Below are 5,795 nucleotides of genomic sequence, written 5' to 3'. Positions count from 1 at the left end.
CAATTGCCCATCAACTGGAGACTGGATAAAGCAAATGATTTTTTAATAATTTTTAAATAAACTAGTACTCAGCTATAAAGAATGAGAAACTAGAGGCATTTATAGGTAAGTGGATGCACACTGAGGCCATACTTCTTAAGTGAAAAAAATAGGACACACATATGTAAATACCAAATAGTTTCCCTGGTGTGAGAAAATAAAAGTATAAATAAGAATCAAATATATATATATATACATATATATATATATATATGTATATATATATTTTAAGGAAATTCTTCCCCCGAAATCTCTCTTTTAAAGCGTGTGCCCAGATATATTTTCGGTTGTACACTGGAAATCATAATATTTGCATCGGTTAATGTGACACTCCCTTTCCTCTCCTGTGAATTCCAACACATTTCTTCATGTTGCATCTGTCTAGACCCAGAGAGCGGTTGTGTCACTGTGAAAATGGAAATGGAGAAAATTGGACAAAAAAAAGCCATGTCTTTGAAAATAAGGAGACATTTTTTTCTTGCAGGTGAGAAATAAAGTAACATACCACAAATAATTACAGAGATTCAATAAAAGTGGAATCTAGCAAGTATTTAAAAGCAAGTATTTCAGACAACAATTGTGCTCCAACTCTCTAGCTCTTAAATAGTTTTATAACACCAAAGATTTCCATTTCAAAAGCAATCCAGGAAACAAAAAATATTGGTGAAGAAAATGTTGAAGATTCTCTAACATGTAATAATTAAAGGATAAAGCTAGCCCAGAATAAAAAAGACTGCTTTTCTAATATGCTGCTGCTAATGAACTTTTTATTTACTACTTATTACTAAGATCATGCACTTACCAGAAATACATAAAGTCAGATAATTAGAGAAATAACCCTACTCCTAATCCTCATTTTAAAAATCTGTTTACATAAGGCACATGTGTTCCACTTTGCCTGTGGTTACTACACAGATATGCTAGAAGGTAATTACTTGAGACCTTGTCTTTTTTTTTTCTTTTCTTCCTCTTCTTTTTCTTTCCTCTTTTTCTTTCTTTTTTCTTCCTTCTTTCTCTTTATTTCTTTCTTTCTCTTCCTTCCTCCCTTCCTTCCTTCCTTCCTTTTTATTTATGTATTTTTTTTTTAAAGACAGAATCTCATTATATAATCCAGGCAGGCCTTGAACTCAATATATAGCCCAGGCTGTATCCCAGGCTGTTCTTGAATGCTCAGAAAACCTCCTGTCTCAGCCTCTGGAGTTCTGGGTTACAAGCTTGTGCTGCCATGTCTGCCGGACCTTGCCATTGCATCAAGCAGACGTGGTCAGTGGAAAGAAAATTTCTTTGAGGTGACAAGACTGGATTTTCTCTGTTGCTGTGAAGATGTCTTACTGTATAAATCCTAAACAAAAAAGGACTTATTACATACATTTATCTCCTTTACTTCTTTCTTTTTTACCTGTTTTCTGCTCTCTTTATATTTATTCTCACATTCACCACTACTACACTGGTGTCTGTACTTTTTGGTCAATGAAATGGAAATTTTTAAATGAACATTGTAAAAATAACCAATATTTAGTAAATCTATAAATTTGTCTCCAGGATACACTTTTATACTGGTAAACAAGGTGCTATGCAACTGGTAAAGAAGTAAAATGAAACAGCCATAACAGCTACTCTAGTCAGTGAATCTACATTTCAAAGGAGCAACAAAATGAATGTCACTCCTTACTCAACAAAATTCCACCTGGCTATTTTTGGAAAGAAGCAGAGGGTGGTGTGACAACATTTCTAAAATACCAAAGGACAGCTGACAGAAACACCTAGAAATCATCATTCAACTAGTGGAAAGAGATTGAATACTCATGCGCAAGAAGATTTGGTTTAACATTTGGAAGTTGCACACATTACTTCTACTGAACTTCTACTGACAGAAACTCCTCAACATGGTCTCCTCTCTTCCCTAACTGCAAGGGATTATGGGAGATGAAGTCTAGCCCTCTGTTTAGGAAGGCGATAGGATGGATTTGAAGAACAACTAGCCATTTCTTCACAGTTCATCCTTCCAGGTCCAGAAGATTTCATTTGCCATCTTCCTCAAACCCACACACTGTACTGTTTCCCTCCCTGAAGGAAAAAACACAATACCTAATCTAAGCACTGTTTGCGTCTCAAAGTTCACCACCTCAGCTGGAGTATGTGAACAGATCCAGATTTGGTACTTCATCATCTAGAATCTTAGGAATTCTCCATAAACATCCACCCCTGGCCCAACTCTCACAGGGCAGTGGTGAACCAGAGGAGGGGGAAGTATATATATATATATACTGTGTTGCTACTTTAGGGAAACTACAAAAGCAGATCTCATGAAATTTTCGAGTAAAATATTGGCTACTAGATCCTTGGAAAAGTGGTAGGCAGGGAGAGATGGGGAAAGACTGATCAATTGGTACTTTGTTGTAAAATCTGCTGTTCTATTTCACAGATGATTGATAGTGACCGACCACAGATAACTATAAAGTACTACATATCCCCAAAAAGCTATAGAAAAGGACTTTGAATATTTCTGCCACACAGAAATGATGTTTGAGGAGACAGATACCCTTACCCTGATAGGAACATCATACACTGGCCCTCCCTGAATGAAAACATTACATTGTGACCCACAAGGATATACAATGTTTAAGTATCAATTAAAAATTAAAACAGAAGAATGAAAAACATACAGATAGACAATGGTTCCTGGCAAAGGTAAATTTCTGCTTAAAAAAGGAAGAATTTCCTTGGTTAGGTTTAGGATCTCTGTCATTCTCTATTGACATTTAATTTTAATTTCTGAAAACTGCATGTTAGTGTCTTCAGTTATTATATCTAAAATGGGCAGTAGAGTATGACGTTTTTGGGAGTTGGGTACTTTCTGTGGCAAGGAATTGGGGTCTTTTGTCAATTTTAGTCCAACAAGATACTAATAGGAATTATTTTCCTTTATTTTATTATTTTCCTGAAGAGCTTAGGAGACTTGGTTCAGTTGCTACTGGCCAGTTATATGGAAATAAACACGTCAAAGTTCTTTTCTAGTTATAATTTTTAAGTGTTTCATTTCCTATTATCATCATGCACTCTGAAATGATTTACTTGGCTGGGAAGGAAACTTTCTTAATCTAATTTTCATGCAAAGACTGAAATCCTTTGTTCAATGAAATGTTAATAAATCTTTGTTATAAAAATGTCTTCTCTCTTAATATATTTTACTATTTAGAATCTAGAAGCTTTTGCGGCCCCAAATTTCTCACATATTCTTCCCTTCTCTTGTTTGAATTAGTTAATTCTTATTGTCTCTTTTTTTATAGCACTTTGCTGAAATATCAAATAAAATGAACAAACATGCACCTTCTTACCTTTTCCTATCACTTTTCTATAGCTACTTACTTAATTATGGCACGGTGCTTTATCTTCAGAAATATTTACATTAGCAATAGTTTGCTCAGACATTTTTCTGTTCCATTATATAAGTTCCCAACTTTTCATACTGAATTTTTTATTATCTACTCATCTGTAATTTGATTGCTAATCTAATTATAGTATCCCATTTCTACTACCTATGTATGAATTAACTAGGTTAAAACTACATCAATTTTATTGCCCACATTTTAGAGACATAATAGACTATAAGTTCATTTGAAGCCATGTAATATTTCAATGCCATTCACCAAGCTGTAAATCCATTGATTTTCCTCAATACAGTGAGTAATTTCCTCCAGGTTTTCAATCTCAGTTGATTAGGGCTTTTGCATACACCTGGATAGCAGAAAGAGAAAAGGACAAAAATGTGTAAGTCATTCTTTAAAACTTTGAACAGGAATAACACTCATTACTTTTAGTAGCTTTCTTTGCTAAAGACTAGTAATAATAGTGCAAAAAGGGGAAGGACAAAAATAGGCTAAATAACATAATTCCTGACTACTATGTATGGGAAAAGATTATGATTCTGGAATATAATTATTATTATCTTCTGTGTTATGGGCTGAATTATGTTCCTCAAAATTCACATATTGAAGTCTATTTTGAGTATCTCAGAATATGACTGCCTTTGAAAGGAGGAGCCCTAAAGTGGTAGTGAGATAAGATGAGATTATTAGAGAAGGGTATATTCAAATGTGACTGATGTTCTTGTAAGAAGGCTATTTTGGACATCACACACACACACACACACACACACACACACACACGTCAGCATATGTGAAGGCATAGAGAGAAAATTTCTATGTAAAATGAGACAAGGAGAGAGGCCTAGAAGAGATTTTTCTCTCATACCCTCCCCCAAGAACCAAATCTTACTGAGATCTTGGTCTTGGATATGTGACCTCCAGAACTATGAGAAAACAAATCTTTGCTGGGTAAGACAGTTTCTGGTACTTCTTTATATCATCTCTAGAAAACAAATACACCACTAAATACAGCAGACAAGGAAAAACAACCAAAATATGTGTGTCAATCATAATGAAAGTGGACTCTAAAAAAAATTATTACAATTAGACACATTTTGAGATAAATATCTTATTCAAGTATAACAATAGGTCAAAACAAACTTTCTAAATATTAAGTACTAAAAATACACCAGCTGTGATTGAAAAATATGATGATGTTAAAAATTCATTACATTAAAAAATCACAATGCCATTAATCCATATTATTTAAAATACACATAACATCACTCTTAGCACTTTCTGAAACAGTTCTGGAAGTCCTTTTTTGTGAATCATAAAAAAAAAAATACCTTTCATAATAATTTGACTGAAGAAGAGCAGGAAATTTCAGAGGGCCAGATCTGCTAAAAAAAGTTAAATGATGACATATCAGAATATTTTCACAAGCCTGCCTTTCAACCGAATGGCACTCATAGATTAACCATGTAGGTTAACCATTCCTGTCTCAAACCTATTGATCTCACTGAAAGGCAATGATTTGCAGAGGAATGCAGTTACCTTGGGGTTTGTATCAAACACTATCTACCCATGAAAACAGAAACCATGAAACATTTGACACAGGAAACTCCTGCCCTAAGTAGATGGTAGGTAAACTGGGAAATACACAGGAACTGATGAAAAAATCAAGAGTTAAAATAAACCAGCAAGGCACTACAAATTTTGCTTCTTTTGAGATGCAAACAGAAGTAATTGTCTTGTGTTAACTGAGAGTAAAAAGAACCCCAGGAGCTTCATCAGCTAGTGAGCATGGGAGTTGACCCTGTAGGGGCAAAACAACACAATGACTTCAGAAACATTAGCTCCTGTCAAAAGCAAAGGGGCTGTGTTTGGCTCCCAATGTCTTGCTGGTTTCTTCTATTAAGAATGCAGTTAATACAGAAGTCTGGAAAATAAAATACTCAGTAGTTTCCAAACCCTACCTCCATTATATTAAACAGATTTGAAGAAAGCAGAGTATAGGTCTAGCAATACAATATTTTTATTTTTAGTATTTAATCTCATAATTTTACCCATACTCAACATTATTATACTTTCTTCTACATGAGTCAACTGAGTGATTTTACCCTACTTGTCCTTGACATCATCTTCCTCCTCCTCGTCCTTCTTGTTCAAAATCTCAACCTCAGTTTCTTTCTCTCCTCTCCTCTCTCATTTCCCAAAAACAAATCATAAAACTTCATTTGTCATCACAACAATCTCAAATTCAAAAGAGTAAGTCTTCCTCACAAGGTTCAGATGTAACTCCTTTCATTTTATAATATATGAATTTATAAAGTTAATATTTTAACTTTTCATCCAAAAACAGCAAGAAAAGAAGAAAGGGAAGAA

The 5,795-nt window shown here is 34.2% G+C and overlaps 1 long non-coding RNA gene across 1 annotated transcript in view; it reads right to left on the bottom strand.

Annotated features, from left to right (window-relative positions):
* Window positions 1-1,337: 1,337 nt before the first annotated feature.
* LOC104861061 overlaps window positions 1,338-5,795 on the bottom strand; it is a 10,122-nt gene continuing 5,664 nt past the window's right edge. Inside the window, exons 2-4 of the long non-coding RNA XR_779899.1 lie at window positions 4,318-4,410; window positions 3,690-3,777; window positions 1,338-1,381 (exon numbers count right to left, since the gene is read on the bottom strand). This is a non-coding gene — a long non-coding RNA (uncharacterized LOC104861061). The remainder of the gene's footprint in view (window positions 1,382-3,689; window positions 3,778-4,317; window positions 4,411-5,795) is intronic.

Source organism: Fukomys damarensis, unplaced genomic scaffold, assembly GCF_012274545.1.
Source record: "Fukomys damarensis isolate Sample0158 unplaced genomic scaffold, DMR_v1.0_HiC HiC_scaffold_6, whole genome shotgun sequence".
Classification (NCBI taxonomy): domain Eukaryota; kingdom Metazoa; phylum Chordata; class Mammalia; order Rodentia; family Bathyergidae; genus Fukomys; species Fukomys damarensis.
The sequence above is the reverse complement of the archived record's forward strand: the minus strand, read 5'-3'. Positions and strand labels throughout refer to the sequence as shown.